Genomic DNA, 18,960 nt, shown 5'->3' with positions numbered 1-18,960 from the left:
CAAAGTTAGAAACTGACGCACATGTGCTTCCCGTTTGGGGTACGAGTAAAATGCTGAACCGAATTTCTCAGCTGGGCGAGAACGAAAAGTTACAACGTGTAAAGCAAATGAAATACAAATATCTCACTGGCGTGAACTGCATCCCGTCTCGAAGAGCTACATGCAGAAAATAAAAAAAAGTGTTTCTATACATCTCACTCAGCAATACAAAAAAGAAGACTTTGTGAATTCCAGAGCGCGTTCGGCGAGAACCTATGCCATATCTTTTTTTTCTTATTTTCGCAGTACCTCCGCGATCACGCCATTGATGAGAGTGTAAGGGGGAGAGGCCACAGCTGTGCCAGCGCAACTGTTACTATGCGTTGCTCTGCCATCTCGTGGTTTCAGTGAGGGACGTCGTAGAGGCCGCAATTGGCGCCGTTCCATGGCGCGGACGGATGGATGTCACCACGAGTATGAGGCATTGAAGGATTTCCACCTTATTGCGGACACATTAGTAGGCCTACATTGCTCACAGTTGTCAACACAACTATACACTATTAATGTAAAAATGGCGGTAACAAAAAGAGCAAGTGCCATCTTGATATATTACTTCAACAAATGTGCGTACCAGTGCTGTCACTAACTTAAAGCAACAATGCGTCAAGCGCTACCTAAATGTATTCACTACTGCTCATACACAGCATCTAATACATTGTTTCTCTTATAATTCAAACAGTTCTCTAGAAGAACCTGAGTCCTTGCATACACATTGGCAGTGGTTTTTAGAAAGTCATCTCACTTAAAAGAACCACGCCCTGTCCTGAAGAGCTGCATGTACAAAATGAAGTGGTATTTTAATGCTCCGCTCAGAAAATGCAGCAACGCTCGTGGGACTACATTCACTGGCGGTAGGACACCCGCGATTCGGTTCTACAGCCTCCGCTCATTTACCCAGAAAAGCTGTCCTAGAGTGCAGCTGTACTCAAATGTGGAAGTGATTGTCTACAGGGTAAATCACATATACACTCGTTTTCATACATCAAGTGCAACGCTGCGGAGGCTATTGAAACTTGTTGTGCAAGATGCATTCGTGCTCACAAATAGTCCTACTATTGCAACACCACGACGTGATTTCTAAAGACGATAGTCTTTCTTGGGTACCTTCGAGGCAATAATTTTGGTCTTTCTAGTCTGTCTGTGCATTTGTCTGCTTGTCCGCCCTTAACGGTACCCTAAATGGCACCAAAGTGGCCAAACGATACTCCAAAACGACCGACCCCATCTGCAGCGCACACCAATATTGCTTAGATTTAGCGTTCATACTTGTTCAATTGTCAATTAAAAAAACAGGCCTGAATCTGCATGTTACACTGCAAATGTCGTCGAAAGACGATAGTCTTGTGTCTGGAGAGAGTGAACACAACGTTTATTTGATATTCTGCGCAAGAAAATTGGCGAATGGTATTCTGGAGGCGCTGCATTAGAGTGCCTCGAGCGTGTAGCGGAGGTGAGCGAGCGCATCGAGGCCCATTAGACACGAGCGCCATCTGGCAGTTATCTTCGAAAACGAAGGCGTGTGAGCCCGCGGAGAAAGATGCATGCCAGCCTCGGAGGTGATAAGGTGTAGAACGCAAAGCGACGGGTCAGTGCCATCACCGTGACGTCGTAGCAAGGCGTTAATTTACCTTTTTGAGCATCGCGTTGCACTGTCAGCGCAGCGCGACAAACGCTACAGTCCTTAAAGTTTCTTGTGTGTGCCTCTTCTAGTATAAAGGCAGACATACCAAACATCGACGTGTTATGGTGCCTCAGATATGCGCATTATTCTTTTTCATTGACAATCGCACAACTATGAACGCTAAACCTTGAGCATTATTAGTGGACGCTGCAGATGCAGTTGGCCGTTTGGTGCCGTTTGAGGTATCGGTAAGGGTGGACAAACAGGCAAATGTACAGACAGACAGACAGACAGACAGACAGACGGACAAAAATTTTTCCGTCGAAGGTCCCCAAGAAAGACTATCGTCTTTAAAAGCAATTATCATGCCTATCTGAGGCACCATAACAAGACCTCAATATTCTGTATGTGTGTCTCTTACTGGAAAATGCATACACTAGTAGCCGTAGCGTTTATGACGTTGCGCTGACCATGCAACGCTTGCACGAAAAGGCAAGTGTTTCCAACGATTTGCTAAGACGACACAGTAGCACCTACCCGTCGCCTTGCTTTCTACACCTTATCACTTCCAAGACGGGCACGAAGGGCGCGCGCGCTTCGTTTCGCAAGATAACTGCCAGATTGATCTCATATCTCGCGTGTGACGTAACCTGACGTGCTCGTTCGCCTCCTCTGCACGCTCGAGGCACTTTAATGCAGCGCTTTCCGAATACCATTCACCAATTTTATTGCGCAGAACATCAAATAAACGTTTTGTTCACTCTCTCTAGACGCAAGACTATCGTCTTTCGACGACATTTGCAGAGTAACATGCAGATACGGGGTCAATTTTTTCTTGGGGCTTAGTTTTAAATGAAGACGCTTTGTACCTCAGAGATAAACAAATCCCGTTGTACGGTAGTCAACAAGTTGTTCTGGCCGACTTAGCGTCTATTTATTCTCACGTTTTGCTGCTTTATTAACAGTCCAGTATTAACAGTCCTTTATTAACCGTCCTTTATTAACGACGCATGAGTGCGTACGACGATAATTGAAAAGTAAATGTCATTCGCATTTGATATTAAACGACAGCCTCAGTTCTCTTTCTCACAGGTCCTTGCACTGAAGTGCACGCCGAGGTATGGAAACAGGAACTTCCAGCATGTTTATATTTTTCGAAATGCGCTCACCCGTTACGAAGACGTTCCTCTGATTCGCTGGAAGACCGTCGTACCAGTTTTAACACTTGACCACTTCATTCGGTGAGCGGCAATCGGTGTCTCGGAGATGCTGTAAAAAGTAACGGAGACAAATGTTACACGTTAGTGAAACTCTTGAACTCTTTTGCGTTTACGATTGGTTGACATTGCTATCAATATCAATTTCAGAGTTTTTATTTTTTTATAAAGTTAATGTTGAACGCCAACACTGACAAAAACTTTTCGGTACATTTCAATCGATTTTCCGTTTTTCTCCAGCGGTGCTTGGAGACAGGGTCTGAAGCAAGATATGTGTTTTATTTCTCTCTTGCTATGCTGCACTGATAGATGCCAAGGTTTTTTTTTTTTTTTCAAGTCGTTTGCCGTGACCAGACAGTCTGCGCACGGCAGTTTAGGGTAGTTTGATTCTCTAAATAAAGGCTGCCAAAAAGTGCCTCTGCATCTTTACACCGTGGTGTCATCAAGAGTACGCACACAAGTCATTTTCACGGATGAAAGTTCGACTACGGGAGAGTGTCGTAATGCGATATCTTGGTCTTGTGAGACAGCCGAAATCTAGAATATTCAGAGGTGATTGGCCCACGTACGGCCGTGAATCGCTATAATTTTGTGCTTCATTATTGCCAATACGTTTTGCATTTCACTCGGACGTCTCTCTATGTCACGCTACTCTACCACACAACCCCTAAAAGAGCACCGTTTATCATCTTGTACGAACTGCGTGCACGATGCCATGGGCAGGGCTTGGTGCGTATTGCGCAAATATTGCTGCAGCCGTTACATACAAGCGTCCGCCACTGTCATTCGCTGGTACAGGCAGAATGATAGCCGAGTGATATAGTCGACTGGCATATCGACGGATAATGTTTCACATTTGAAAACAGTTTACACACACACGGTGGTTGATATTTCAACGAGCTTTTGGCTTTGGCACTGGTCATAGATTGTGACTATACGTGTTTCGTGAAATTGCGTGCGCCGCCGACAATATTAAGAATTTTTTGAGATCAAAAGAAGCCATATATATTAACGTGCGTTCAAGTAATCATGTCAATAATCTCAAACATAAAAGTGTAGGAGATGGAAATTTTACATTTTGAAAATCGGAAACTAGAGAGATTTTCAACCCGAAAGAATGCATTAGAACCTGTGAGGTGCGTAAGGCGAAAGTATTAGGCGCCTCATCAAAAGTGATTGTTGACAAAGTCTGCGACATCGACTTCAACGCGAATAATGCATAAGATGATCACGCAGTTACTACATGATATGAAGACATCAACGCGCTACAAACTACCAAGAATTCAGATTTCATCATGACGTCACCACATGCCATCATCACTCGGCCAAAGGCAGGACAGCACAAAACTAGGCGTTGGGCAGAAAGCTTGCGATGCCCACAATTTCGGAGGCAGTGAAATACCACCTTAAACGTGAAAAGCGCTCGGACGACGGGAGGGTGACGGCTCGTTACTGAGACAGCTTTTACCTTTGGGTAGTCTCAGACATGGATTTTCGTAGAAATACATTAGAGGGAACTCTGGCGCTAGTGTATATAGGAGCTGCAACACACGGCATTTCAGTGAGCACGGGAATTGTGGGTATTATACGGAACTTGTATAATCTCCCTACATTTGGCTCCACATGGCTTCTGATAGCTTGAAGCTGCATTTTGTAACGAAACAACAATCAGCAATAGTTCATCAGTGACGCTTCACCACCTTACTTTTTTAGGCTCCCCAATTCCAATGGGGTCACGAAGTTCAAAATGGTTCGTTCTTTTATTCGGAACATAACCGAAACCCTGAAAAAAAAACGAAGCTACAGTGGCGTCCAAAGCCTGCAAGCACGAAGACTAGGCAAATACATCTACTACCCAACATTTTCGTGATCACTGAGTGATCCTATAGTTCCATCTAGGTAAATTTAGGAAACCTTATGTTTTCAGACAAATGCATAAGAGTCAGTTTTTTTTTTCAAAATCTATTTTGTAAGCTTTCCCACTGTTCCTTTGCGTACTCTTTCTCGAACATCTTGAATCGGCTTTCCCAAGTTAAATCGGGCGCTTTTTTTTCTTAGATCGCGCTATTTTCAAGTATTCTTGTTAGCAATACTCTATCGTAGATATTTACGAAGATAAGTCTACATCTTTGCAAATTTGCCCCAACAATACTCGTTAATGTTGCAGCGTGAATCAGTTTGAAGTTGCTTCAGGAGACTTTAGTCCGTGAAGGAAGTGTTGTAACAAGCTCTTCTTCGCTCTGGAATAGCATTATACGTGTTCTTCCAGCAGAACGTTTTGTCGACAAGACCATCGTCGAATGAAAGCTAAATGAGCCTCCGATTTTGCCGAGAAGAGATACGTCAGGCTGCAAGTAAATGGGATGGCGTAATACTACTGAGCCATTGACGTCAAACGACCTCCTTTGCTGTTTTTCTTTTTTTTTTTGCAGAGTGCTGTCGACTGATCTACAACAAGAGCTATAGAAGCAAAGAGAAACGAATGCGCGAGTCACTGCTATGAAGAGTGTCTATCCGGAAAGTAAAAAAGTTATCTTCGAAGGCTCTCTTTTGGGATACCGTATCCGAATCCCTAAGTGATGCGACAAGAGCGCTAAGTGAAGCAAGAGCCGTGATTTCTGGCTGTCTCCTTTGCCGAGTGGGATGTTGCACCCGAAGAGCCATCGAAGCGTGCTTGCGAAATTTGTTGCGCCTCGTTTAGTTCGACGCTACGATGTGCTACCGCGGCAGTGTCGTAACGAGCGTACAAGAAGCTTCTTTGTCCCTGAAAGTTTCTTGCTTGTGGCTATCTATTAGGTGGTGGTCTCAGAAAATGTCTTATACAGAAATTTGTAGCTAACGGAGATAAGGAAGGTGGTTTGCTTTATCGTGACATTGGCGACAAAGACGGTACGACTGTTTTATCACGGTCATTTTTATAGCACTTTTTATGCGTGTCTAGTACCCCAGCCTTTTGTGGAGCGATGAATGTTTCGTAACTATGCGTTTTCTAATTGCAGTAACGCCAAGTCCCACAAGCCGTTCAGAGGAGCAGTTTACAGTGTAGTGCACCTTGTTTTAACGTAGCGCAGCCGTGGTTGCTTAAAGCTGGTGTATCTATTATATGGAACTGCTTTGGCCCGCCTCAGTTTTGGATAGAGGCCACCAAATAAGAATGGCGAGGAATGGATGGAATGTGCGTTCTATAGACGTGGGTATTTTAAAGAAGCGGTTACGATACTGTTTTATAAAGTTAAGTCGTACCCATTTTGGCAATTAGCCGGAAACTTTTTTCTAAGAGCCATTTTATATGATTTCTGTAGAAATAGAAAAAGACCTGCGTCCCCAGCCTTACTGAACACTGAGTTTCTTATTTCTGCGTTACAATTTTATAGCCTAACCAAAATCATACTTCTGTCTATTGGTGGCTTAGAGAGCTAACTTGCTCATTAGGTTAGGCTTTCGTAATTCATAGCAGAAATAGATTATTTATTTTTTGAACTCGCACTGGTGATCCGGGGACACTTGATCACTCATGTATTGCTTTATTAGTTACAAGAGTGATGAGTGAGAAATTTATAAGGCCCAATCAATTGGCGTTTAGTGTGTCTATAATACACAGGTGAGCCTTCTGACAATCTTCGCGTAGTGAATGAGACGTTTATACACAAATGAACCACGACTCTAAATACATAAAAAATTGCGAGTCTTCTGCCTTTTCGCTGCTGCCTATGGGTTTTCAAAAGGTGTTGGAAGGGCATGTGTGCAGGGAAGAATAAAATGATGGTGGCTCTACACTCTTGAAGAAGTCGGTCTCCGGTTTCTCTTTTGCATGTTTACGTGGTATAACTTTAGTAACAGGCAATGACAATGAAGATAGCTATTTACTTCAAGCAAACATTTACACAAAGTACAAGGCAACCCACAAATGACAAAGTAATACGTATGGCGTATTAATGTAGTGGTGTTTGGACGCAGGAGAAGCATAGAGAGTGAAATGTCTGATTAGTGCTACAGCTATTTGGGAATAGAACGAGTTTAAGAGAAAGATGTGAAAGAAGTATTATCTGCAACAAATCAACTGTAGGCAGTGATCCGATCAAAGGGACTTATGCGCTTACCGCGGCAATTATTACGAGCCAACAACGCTCGTATCACCATCGCTTGGGTCATGATCACTTAGTACTGTCAATAAAAACGCACTTTGTGTTACCATCCCTGATCGCAGGGACAAATATGGAGTAGTACCGTTGTATAGAATACAGAGACATCTTTTTATAACTTTAACAGTGCCATTGTCAAGAAGGAATACCAAGGTACCTTCGTATACACCTTCTCGAAGGTGTGTTGAGTAAGTCCATTGTGTTCTTTTACGTCCTTTGATTCTTGCTTCCGTTTGTTTTTAGATAGAAAGCGAATATATGGCTTGCAGATAAAAACAGAAGTCCGAACTAACAAATTCAGGTCATGGCGATTCAAAGCACTCTTCCGTTTGTGTGTATTTTTTTCTCCGTTGTGTTGTATTGACACACCTACTGTTTCTCACTCAATGTGATGAGATTGCAGCGTAAAAAAGTACCATTAGCACAATAGCTCGACGCAAGTATTAGTAACAGTAGTGGGAAGCTTTCCTCGTTGTATTTCGCTTGCGATAAGCCACAATGTGCAGCCCTCAGTTTAGAGACTCGTGAGATCCCGCAAAGCAGCTTGCCCGGTTGATCAGTCCTTGGGGATTGTCAAGGACTGAGTCGCAGGCCTCGTTATGATGGATCGTAATGTTCTCCGGTGTGTTGCGATTGTTTCAATTGCTTGTTGTGCAAGACGTTAACATTATGTTCGCACACAACAGGTATTTATTATTTATTAAGTATGAGGCATCTTGATAAGTATCATTATATCTGGCTGCTTTTCAGGTGAACGCCCATTCGAGACATATGCTGCTCGGTATAGAAAATGCTTTGGTTTTTTTTTGGGGGGGGGGGGGGAAAGGGGGTTATGAAATATATAAAAAGACCTCCAAATGTTAGGCATAATACCAAATATTACACAATAGAGCACATAATCTCTGAAATAGTTCGACATCACCAAGGAACTCGCAACCACTAAAACCAGTGAAAAATTGTCAGTTTATAACTCGCGCATGCGCAGATGGCTAGTAGTTCAATATTAGACACGCAAACACAAATGCGCATGCGAAAATATGCATGCTCACTCAGGCACGCATTTTTCCGCGTCGATGCCCGCTATTCTATCGCACGCACCAGTCGTTGGCATGAAACGGGCTCAAAATATACTTTCAGCCAATCTTTGGGAGCACTATACACAAACACTGAATACCCGTGGGCCAACTGAATCGTTATTCAAATGATGGACCCTTAAGTCACTTCCCCACGGGCCGCGCATGTGTATATATACGGACGAAGCGGCGACGGGTCGCACGACCCTCGAATATATCTCGGCGTCGCGACCCCTGTGCACGGCTCCCAGAGGCATTGTCTGTTACGTGGCCACGTCAGAAGATGCAGACTCTGGTGTTCGTGCATGAGCTCGGAGACTCCAGCCAGAATAGAAAGATAGGTTGCGAAAGAGAGAAGGGGGGGGGGGGGGTAAGAACGAATGGCCCGTGGCGAAAAGTTTTCTGCGATAGTGCGGTGGCTCGGATTACTTTAATGACTCTACAGATGCGCTCCGAATGCCTTGGAACGATGAACTTCAGACCCGACGGACGCACGCCCACTCGCTCACTTTATAGCGACGATGGCAGTAAATTCAGTTCCTTCATTTGTTTATTTGCAGACTGCATAAACGAGCAGGCATCAGCGTTATATGCTTTGAGCTTCGCCGGAGGATGAAACATACTAACAACCATTTCTTTTTTTTTTTGGTGGGGAGGGCACAGGGGGCTGTGCGAATAAACTACGCGTCTGCTTTGGTTTCGTGGCAGTTGCACAAAAAAAAAGAGGCAGCAAAAAGACGTTGTTGTATCTAGAAAGACGTTTACTCGCGATTCACGTAATGTGAGTTTCAGAGCCTCCATTCAAGCCGCAGTGCTCTGGTCTTACAACTAATTTATGGGGCCATAAGATCTTTCGGACAATAATAAGAGCTTGCATGAGATTGCGTGCGTGTCCTTGGAGCGGCCTCTCATGTTGATATAGAGAATGGATGCATAAGGCACTGAAATGTTTGCTTAATTTCTTTTTTGTCTCTCCTACTGCAACTTCGCTGCTGGTGTCGTCTCATTTCTTATAGCGCGAAACCATTTATGTTCGCCACGGCAACATTATACCACGACTAAGAAATATGTACGCGAACTTTACTGCGCTCTTTGTCAACTTGAGTTCACAGTTGGAAAAGCGGGCAACGTAATAAATTGAAATGATTATCGCACTGATTTCTTGTGCGCACTTGGTAGGTTAACGTACGCCGATGTGGTTAAGAGAATATGTAAGTATTGTTCTCGGTATACTTTTTGCTAAGTCGTATAGCAAACACGCAGGTAGCTTTTTCGAGTGGAAGCGTTGCTATATACTATGGCTCTTGGTTTTTAAAACACTATGTAATAACAAATACCAGTAGCATTCGTTTGAGTATCGTTGGTCAAATGGGAGTATTTAGTTTTTGTGGATGACCAAACTGTAAGCTTCGTAATTCTTCGCATGAGAAGTGCTTGATGGAAGGAAATATAGAAACGAATTGTCATTTCAGATCTCTGTTATAAAAAATGAAGTGCATCAAGTGAATTGAGAAATATGTTGGTAAGTATATGCCCAACGTGTTCCTGCGACGATATGCTTTATCTCGTGTAAAGTTTTAGCTGACTATTTTTCGCTGTTCTTTGTGTACTTCCCAACTACCCAGTAACTGGAGGACAGCCCGCGTTGTACCAGCCTTTAGAAAAGGGGGCCGTTTAGCACTACGAAATCATCGTCCAATCTCACTCACTTCACAATGTTGCAAAATTATTGAACAAGTCATAGCTACTAGTATGATCGAATTTCTTGAATAACGCTCTATATTAACCAAATATCAACGTGGTTTTTGGAAAAGATTATCTACCGTAACTCAACTCGCCACACTATTTCACGCTCTTGCATTAGGCATTGATAGAGACGGTAGGATAGATATGCTCTTTTCATATTTTTGCAAAGGCTTCGATAAGTTTCCCCATAGTAAACTCATTTCCAAACTTAGAGAAACAGGTATACCAGAAATATTTGCTTGTTGGATTTCTTCATATTTATATAATCACGTAAAGTACAATGATGTAGGGGGCCGATATTTAGACTGTCTTCAGGTCACATCGGGTGTACCATAGGGCAGTGTGTTAGGCACTTTGCTTTTTAAATTGTATATCAATGATATTGTTGATGTCATTCACACTAGTTTAGAGATAAGATTATTTGCAGATGATTGTGATTTGTTCAAAGACATTTGTTCTATTAGCGGTTACAATGACCTTAGCAATATTCTTCGCAATATATATGAATAGTGTAACAAATGGGGAATGTGTCTCAACGTGAGCAAATGTGTGTGCCTTTCAGTGACTCGCAAAAAGAATCCACCATGATATACACACATATTAGGGTCTACATCCCTGCAACAAGTAAACTACTACAAGTACCTTGTTGTGACACTCACTTCTAATTTATCTTGGAATCTGTATATTGATAATGTTTGTTTATCTGCCTTTCGCGAACTATCTCTTCTTAAACATAAACTTAGAAGTGCTCCCAGGAATCATAAACTACTTTCTTGCACTGCCCTTGTGCGACCAAAACTAGTGTACGCGAGCATAGTATGGGACCCTTATACAAAACGTGATATATGTACTCTTGAGCGTATTCAGAGAAAAGCTGTTTGATTGACATTCAACAAGTACTCCAAGTTAAACTCGCCCTCACATTTACTGCTAGCCAATAACATTCCCTTATCGCAGACACGAAAACAAAAAGCTATATTAGAATTTTTTGATGAACTTTTGAATAAAAAAACTAGCTGTAGACCCGTTCCCGTATTTGACACTCCAAAGTAGCCGTCCCACCCGACACCATCACCCAAAAGCCTTGATCCCATATTTTGCTGGCACCAACCTACATAAGTTTTCGTTCTTCCCATGAACCATTTGTTAATTGAACTGCCTTACTAATACATGTGTCTTACCAGAAAACGTTTTTCACCCTTTATTGTTTCAGTTCTGCAATTGCAATTTCATTTATATCTGCCTAATATTTTATTCTTATCTGTATTGACCACCCTGCTTTGACCTGGAGTCTGCAGTATTGAACAAATAAAAATAAAGAAATAAATAAAATAAATGAATATGCATAATCTATGACGCAAACTAGACTTACGTTTACACTATATCTCAAAATAACAGAGCTTGACTGACCTTACTTTGTTCACGCAGCGACGAGACGTGAGGTCATCCCGTGTCACTTTTCTCGCGATTAGTTTGCGTTCAAAGTATATGAACCAACTACACAAATTCTTTCCGTGGCGGCCCGACACGTGTGTACTCTACTATAAGCATGGCCATTCATTCGCAGTGGCTGCAGCCCGTCATAGGCGTCGCTTCCATTTTCTGGGGCCCACATCGAGCACTGTCAAGAAGCGGATAAGCAGACGGTCGTGCCATTCTCCAGGGGGCAACTATGCCGTCCCACAATTCATATCACTCTTCGGTGATCCCGAGACCAGTTGCCATGCCGGTTGGCCTAGACTTCGTGATGATCCTTTCGGTCGTTTCGAACTAGTGGCTGGTTGTGAGCTGAAGAATTTCGCAGAAATGGCCGTGGAACACGGGTCTTTGGTGCACGTCTTATGGAGCGGCTTCGAAAGCAGTAACTACGCCTCGCGTGCAATCCCGGCGTACCGCGATATTCGCTCACTTCGAGGAGCGACAGCACACCCGTTACGGTCGGCAAGTGGCTCTCGCCAACAGCTGACACAGAACGGTTGTGCCTGTGTAACTATGTGCGTTTGGCGCGGGGAGCACTCTTAGTTGCGTAGCCCGAGGTGCTTCTCCCAGAAGGGCAGCTGTTGGCGTCGTGAGGCGGTAACAGCTGTGTCTTGAAGCGCTCGTTGCGCGAGTGGAGATTTGAACGAGCATGGCGAGGCAGAGTTTGATGGAAATGACGTGGGAGGAAGTGGTGTTGGGGAAGTGAGATTGCAGGGTGAAACGGGGGCTGCTCAAGGTTTTTTTTTATTGAAATGTTTCTTTAGGTCATTCACAATTTCGAATCGCGTAGATTTATTGTACTTATTGTGAACAACGTTTCACCTTTCCATACATGGCTCAGCGATACTTGGCCAAAGTTGAAGGAGGCATCGTACCTAAAACGAGTTATGATAGGTGATATTGATTTTTTTTTTACCCGAGACATGCAGGTTTAGTTCGTGCCTGATAGAGTTCGCGCGCAACTGTCAACCAAACGGCACGAAATAACTTGAATGGGAAAAAATACCACGGGCCCGGAACTGCTGTTCTCGCGTAGCTACGTGCACAATTTTCCCCCCTGAGGCTTCCGCTCTCGTATGTATTCATGCTAGGCAGTGTGGATAACAACAGAGGGCAAAAAATTGTCGACAAGGCATGAAGAAGCTCATAATTTGATAACCATTATTCGGGGCTTTCCAGCTGCTTCAACTTGTAATCCGTAATGTAATTTGTAATGATGTTGCACACGAACTGCATATGTTCACTGTTCATAATAAACATAAGCATATCTTGGTTGACTGTAAACCCAAAAAAAGTCTCAGAATTATTCTTTTTCTGACTATGCCTTGCCGGTGTTGCTCGAGACGTATCTGTTTTATAGCCACAATGTAGGAACATTCATCCCTGTGTCTAATTACCTTGCTGAGATGAGGTACTGGGCGAAAAAAAAGTACCTACCAAGAAAAATGAAGAAAAGAGGACGAAATTTTGTCAAGCGCCGAGTATCTTGTTCGTTGGTACATTTTGCTGTGTACACAAAGAAGCTCCAGGCAGTGGTGCACAATCATTGGGTAAAGACTAATAACGAGATCATAATCATCATTCTCATCATTATCAACGTTGCTGCTCCCGCCGCAGGGCAAAGTCTCTTTCATGCTTCAAAAATTAAGCCGATGAAGTGCTTGCAGTGGTCACGTCATTCGCGCACACTTAATAACCTCATGAGCCCACCTAAATTCAGCCATCCCCTTACACGCTAGCCTTCTCTTGGAATACAATGTGTTACTCTCAATAAGCTGCAGCGCTTATGCAGCGCGTTGTTCACCAGCTTAACAGAAAGGAAACAGCTATACACAATGGCATGAGTTTGTAATCACGCGCCACATGTGCAGGACATTGCGTCCTGACATACGTAATAACCACGAGGCTTTGCATTGGATAAATTTTGATGCTTTCACTAATAAATTTTCTTCAAATGAAGTTTTGTTAGTCTGCGCCAATGTTTATGGGTTGTTGTCGCATTGTCTAGTGCTCCTACAAGTTAACCGAACTTTCCGCGCAGAATTCTTTCGCGTTAGGGACAATTGAACTAGAAGCATGAACCAACTAGCCCAACATCGCATTCTGCTTCCAGTCTCTTATCCTGGAGCTCGATAGTTTTCCCATTCCTTGATACCCGTTTTGTCCCTCTAGCTTACCATCAGTTAAGTGTCTCTTCTTGAGCTGTACAAACCTAACTACGTAACGGGGACCCTGTTTTTAGCGTCTTTTATCCTAGTTCAAGTAAAGAAACAACGAGCTTGTAACAAAAGCAGCAATCATCATGGGATCGTGTGTCGGTGCAACCCGAGCTGTCGTGGCTGTCCCAACATATAGTGCTTTCAAAAGAGACATCCCGAGGGAGCGGAGCGAGCAGTCCTCTTCCACAAAGAGCTGGCACTTCAAAGAAAACCTTCCACTTGCTCCGTTAATACTGCTGCCTCATTCCTGATGCTTGCTTTGTCTTTGCTTCTGCTCGATAAGCATCGTTGGGTTTGCGTTGGTTTCGGTTATTTGATCGACAGAAAATAGGGGAAAAGAAAGAGGCTATAGTTCGCGCTTCACTTACAGGTATATAGGTGACAAAACGAAAAAATGAAACCAGGGTCAGGTTTGCACATGTGAAATTAAAATTAAGAAAGACAACGAAAGTGGATGCAAAAGAGAGATAAGTAAAAGAATGGAAGGACACTTTCTAAATTCCAAGGTGTGTTCGGCGAAAACCTGTGGACAATCTACAGACTATGCGATATTTTCTTGTTTTTTTTACATTGTCTCAGCAATAAGGTGACTGATGAGAGAATGTAAGCGGGAGTCCACTGCAGTGGTGGCGCAACTGTTGCTATGCGCTGCTGCTCCACCACGTGATTGATGAAATAGTGATGGTGCAGCTGGCACCGTTTTATTACACGGACGGATGGACGGTCACCGTAAGTATGAGGCGAGCCCCTCCTCTTTTTCCGCCAGATTTGACGACCAGCCCCAGCCGTGTCAGCTCCATTCAACATGTCGCGCCAGTAGGTTGCTGAGACATACCATAGATTGCTAAAGGTCTTGCGACAGCTTAGTTAAGGCTAGTGCACACCAGCGACTAGCAGTGGTCGCGCGACCATTTGCGACTGGTCGCTAACAGTCGCGAACGGTCGCAAATGTTCGCAAATCGACTGCTTTCGCTAGTCACTACCTGCCTGATTTTTCAGTCGCGCGACTGCGGTCGCAAAGCTGCTGGAACCAATCAGCGATGCTCAATTTTTGTTGTTTGTTTTTCGTTGCGCTGGCGAGATACGTATGAAAACGAGAAATGCGGCGCGCTCGGTTTGCTTTGCTCACTGAGCTGGCGGCGATCAGCTGATCGGCACTGGTCTCCAGAGTTCTCACTGATAACGAGATCCGGACGACACTCTCCGCTATTGCGACTTCCGGTCGCTCGCATGCAGCCTCTGACAGTGTGAATGTCAGTCGCTTTTTGGTCACCAGTCGCAAATGGTCGCGCGACCACTGCTAATCGCCGGTGTGCACCAACCTTTAAACAGCCATGAAGGACCATGGGTAGGCTGCCATGACCTGATACACGTTCTTCTGAGTTTGGTAAGGGAGGTTGTAATGAGTGATGCGCGTTCGAATATGTGACGTTAACAGAGGCGCTTTTTATTGCAGGCTAACTCCGCCCATACCATCATCAGCATCACGACCCCTATCACATCACGAATGCTACGTTGTCCATATAAGGCCGCTTGACGTTTTTTTCACCAAGAAAACACCGAGTGGTGATGTTCCGTTCAATTTACTCGCGTATCTCTGTGTTCTTGCAAGGGGCGGCCTCGAAAGTGTTAATTTCTGGTGCCGTACCTCCTGGGTTTGTCAGCAGTGCCATCCATACGTCTCTTTTTACAGCAGAATTTTTGTAGTATTTTAGCATGCGAGCACACAAGCAGCCAGTATACCTTTGAAGACAACTTCCCAACATGAAGGCTGCCGTACATCAATATTCTTATTAAGGAATTAGTGCGAAATGGAAGGGCTAACCTGTGATTTCTTTCTATAAGTGCAAATATGAAAACAACGAGAGAAGAAGAAAGGAAAAGGAAAACCAAGGAGTTTAAACAGGAGGCACCCGATTTCCTACCCTAGACGAAGAAAGGGATAAGGGCAAGAAAAGAATGGAGAATTTAAAAAAAGGAAAGAGAGCTAGAGTACTATGATAGGACGCATAGCAGCGTTCACTCTGCATGCATACCCACGAAAGTAATAAAACTATGAACTCTCAAGAGTACGGTTCGACTTGAACTATCATTATATGAAGAAGCCTGTGATCTGCTATGTTAAATGAAGGCTTCAAATAGCTAGTCAAGGCATTCAAAACTGACAGTTGTCAAGGGTCGAGGTTTGATGGTAAGTACGGCGACGGGTACCTTTAGGGTAGCTGGCTCCCCACCATCATCCCCATAGCGGATCTTCGCCAGTGAGGGGACGCGTTCGTAGAGAGGGAACGAAGGTTTATTAACATAATGCAAGGAGATGGAACTGTACAATAATCCAGCAGAGATTCCGCAAAGATATCGCTGATTATTTATATAAAGTCTTTGGCTTTTATAGCTCGTCATCTCCTTACACGGAGGTCTAAAGAAGGCGGTGACCAATCTTGCCACAAATCAGGTGACGAAGTCTCAGTGGTCCACCCACCAGAAAGGGTGCAGAAATGGGGCCACACGTGAGAAGAAGAACGTGGTTGAAAATGTCCATTGTTCATCACGAGTGCACCACACAGAGACGCACACGACCTACTCCTTCAAGACATCGCAGAGCGAGGAGGTAGAGCCCGTTAGAGGGGGAAAGTAGTGCTCCTCAGGGGAGATAGCCGCTAACGAACGTCAGCAGCGGTCCAAGGCTGCGTTCTGCTTTGTTCCGGAACTTTCTCGAACATGCTCGTTTCCTGAAGACGACCACAACAACGCCTTCCCACGCTTCCGAACTGGCGGCGCTTTTGTGGCGACCTCGCGTACTAGGCGAAAATAGCCGAGCTGAGAGGTAGACTCCATGAGAACTGGCACAGCGGTGCCGTCTCACGCTGTTCGAAGCCGATTCGACAAAAAGTTGTTCGCAAATCTTCTGTCGTGTTCCACGTAACCGGACCAAAACAAACTGCCAGGCCCTCCTGCAGGACAGCGTCGTGCTTTTCGCTTCCGTCCGGGCACCGATATTGGGGGAAAAGCCTTCTCGCAGACAGGCTCACGCATGCACAATGGCGTCTGCTAAAACGAACTGCCGGACCAAACGTAACACAGTGCACTTAAAGCTGTCGGGGCTGTCAATCCGGTGAGGACAATGCTCATTGGGCTTATCAATGAGCCCAACACAGCGATGGCACGTAAGTAATTATGAAAGTAGTTAAACGCACCCCTGGGGATCTGTCACATCAGTGTCTGGCAGAGTTTCCACATACGAACAACTACGTTTAGCAAATCAACGAAATTACGGCTATTGGTCTTCATAATAGTGGTCAGCACCTGAAAAGGACACGCCTGCAAAGGAGGGCACAATAGGACGTGCACCAGTGTCGTCTACTGACCATGTGACTTCGCGCTGATAAACGTGCACCCACGCCTACTAATCCAGTTTCATATTCTTATTGATCTTTGAAACCTAAATGAACTCTTTTATTCGACTCACCGAAATTGGCCAGAATCAGTCTCGTTTAAATTTTCATAGGAAGATGCCGCCATGCTATAAAGTCCTCCTTCCGGCAGCAGTAAAGCCACGCTTAACGCTCGTCCAAAACGCCGTCTGCACGCTAGTACAACTGACGCCTTATACGCAGTTTGTCGGCGTGTTCGTTATGCCTGCAGAGACGTCAAATACGAATATACGAATATTCGTTTTATTCACTGAGCCAGAGACTAAACGAGACCACAAATGTTCAAAAAAAAAAAACAATGCTGCAGCGCACGCAAAAGGAAAATTAGTGCGTGGGCGAAAATGCGACCACAAACCTAGCTTTCTCTTACCGTTCTGATCACCACACTCCGCGTAATGAAGGTTCTTCTCCGACTTCTTTACCCCATTTCCGGTTACGCTCGTTCGGCGCCATAATGGCTAAACAGAATTTTCTTTTTCGCCCGCTATTTGCATCCGGTGCATCCTATGGTGTTCACCGCGAACGCAATGCATTAGCGCCACGCGAATTCTCCTCTTTCTTGTCGGCGTTTTGTACTGTTTATTTATTCGACCACGAGCATAGATCTTGCACAAAGACGGGTCCGCCACACAGTATGAACGACGCAGCCACCGCTCGCGCGGACATTACAAATTTATGCACCGCATAATCAAATAGGCGGTCGCGCACTCCACGTCGGAGCAAAGCCTCTCTAGTGTTTTCGATTTTTTTTTCGTTAACTTTATCCTTATTTCTTACGCATCTTGCATTCGTTCGTCCACAAGCAAAAAACGAAAGAAAATTCCCATAGGATGCTCTCAACACGACCGCCGGCTGAGAGCACTGAGAATACTTTAACGAAACTCCCGCCACACCAATCCCACGGCGGGTGAATATAGTAGTGAGTTCGTTAGTGCAACATAGCATTTTTACCGCTTCCATCGTTTCATCCTTTTGTATTATTGTTTGATAACCTCCAGAAGCAAATCTATCTTGAACGTTACGTTCAAATATCGATTACCGTAATATTAGCTTGCCCGTTTATACGACTCACTCCTTGTTACGCTTTCACTTCTTTCTGCGAAACGCATGGGATATATTCCTAGGCAGCCTTACGTTACAATATTGACTCCGCTGTTTTCTCCTTGTATGTTTACCCAGTTCTAAGGTATATGTCGAGTTACACTCGCATTAAAGCATGGAATCATTGCATTATGGCTAACCTTAACCACCACTCTCAAAGTTATGAGCACCGCAGCCAGACCTCATGCATAAACAAACTCACCGCAGTCAGCTCACCACGTTCTCCAAAATGAAGTTGTTTATTTTTCTGTTTACCCTGTTAGTGACAGGAATTCAGCGATGACTTTACCGCCGAACACAGCTTTTAGTGTCCCTAGGCAGCTTCTGTAGCATCGTTCACTTGCTTGGAGTTTATATGCATCATGCATTACACCTGGATGATCGGTCAAGCTCGCAAAGCTCCTCAACGTCACACGTTAAGTCACTCGAGGCGCAAGAGCGGTGAACGAGCGCTGCGTAAAGGCTTTTCAATCATGCATCGTACATGGAGCGGGGCTCCCGTCGGCACGCACTGAATGTCGTTTACCCGTGGCCTTAACCTAACCTTTTGCAGTCGCTGTCGAAAAGTGTATGCGAGCGGTTTGTTGCTCGAATTTGTTTGGCTTTAACATTGCACATGTCGGCGCCACCACAATCGTGTTGACTTAGGCGGTACGCGTTTATAGCAGTGTAAGTACTGCGCACTTACCTATAACGAGATATATGGACGCCAATGAAAATAGTATTTCGGAACAATGTGTTTTTTGAAAGGCGATAGCCTTTCTTGGGGTGCCCCGACTCAAACATTTTGGTGTGTCTGTCTTTCTGTACGTTTGTCCTTTTGTCCACCGTAACAATTTCTAAACGGCCCCAAACGATACCTCAAATGGCCAACCCTATCCACAGCACC

At 44.4% G+C, this 18,960-nt stretch overlaps 1 long non-coding RNA gene across 1 annotated transcript in view; it reads right to left on the bottom strand.

The window, feature by feature from the left end:
* LOC142765374 (uncharacterized) overlaps positions 1-18,960 on the bottom strand; it is a 349,564-nt gene that overhangs the window by 79,496 nt on the left and 251,108 nt on the right. The window contains exon 3 of the long non-coding RNA XR_012884213.1: positions 2,830-2,929. This is a non-coding gene — a long non-coding RNA (uncharacterized LOC142765374). The remainder of the gene's footprint in view (positions 1-2,829; positions 2,930-18,960) is intronic.

This window comes from Rhipicephalus microplus, chromosome 6, assembly GCF_043290135.1.
Source record: "Rhipicephalus microplus isolate Deutch F79 chromosome 6, USDA_Rmic, whole genome shotgun sequence".
In the NCBI taxonomy this organism is placed as follows: Eukaryota; Metazoa; Arthropoda; class Arachnida; order Ixodida; family Ixodidae; genus Rhipicephalus; species Rhipicephalus microplus.
Note: the sequence above shows the minus strand (reverse complement) of the source record. Positions and strands in the feature narration are given on the sequence as shown.